This window comes from Antrostomus carolinensis, unplaced genomic scaffold (assembly GCF_000700745.2).
Source record: "Antrostomus carolinensis isolate BGI_N321 unplaced genomic scaffold, ASM70074v2 scaffold25932, whole genome shotgun sequence".
NCBI classification, from domain to species: Eukaryota; Metazoa; Chordata; class Aves; order Caprimulgiformes; family Caprimulgidae; genus Antrostomus; species Antrostomus carolinensis.
The window spans coordinates 2,135-2,616 of NW_010300583.1; positions in this window are offsets into that span (position 1 = coordinate 2,135).

Consider the following 482-nt stretch of genomic DNA (forward strand, 5'->3'; position numbering starts at 1 on the left):
GGGCTGAGGGCTCAACTTCTGGGTAGCTGTCGAGAGAGGGGGACAGCCTGGAAAGCAGCTGAAAAGAGCAGGTTTTCTGACTGCCCTGTGAGAGAGCCGTGGGAACACAGCAGTGACAGTGTCAGTCACTGCAAGGTCTCCTGCCTAAAGCTACCATCACCCCAAGTTGCCCAAGTGTGGTCACCTCTGGGGAGCAGCGAGGGAACCTGGAAGGAAGGCCTGGGGGAGGAGGCAGAGCAACCACGCTCCTGGGGATGCTGTGGGAGCCCCTCCATGAGAACAAGCTTTGGCAAGTCCCGGGCACTGCCCTGTGCAGCACCTGGCAGCTTTTGGACAGGAGAAGAGGTGTGAGTCACACCGATCCCTGCAGCAGCCCCACCAAGTCCAGCCTGCCCGAGCTCAGCTGCCAGCGTAGCCTCCGGTGCCACAGTCCTGCTGTGTGGCTCTGGAAGCAGGTCATTCCCATCAAACCTGGGAGGACC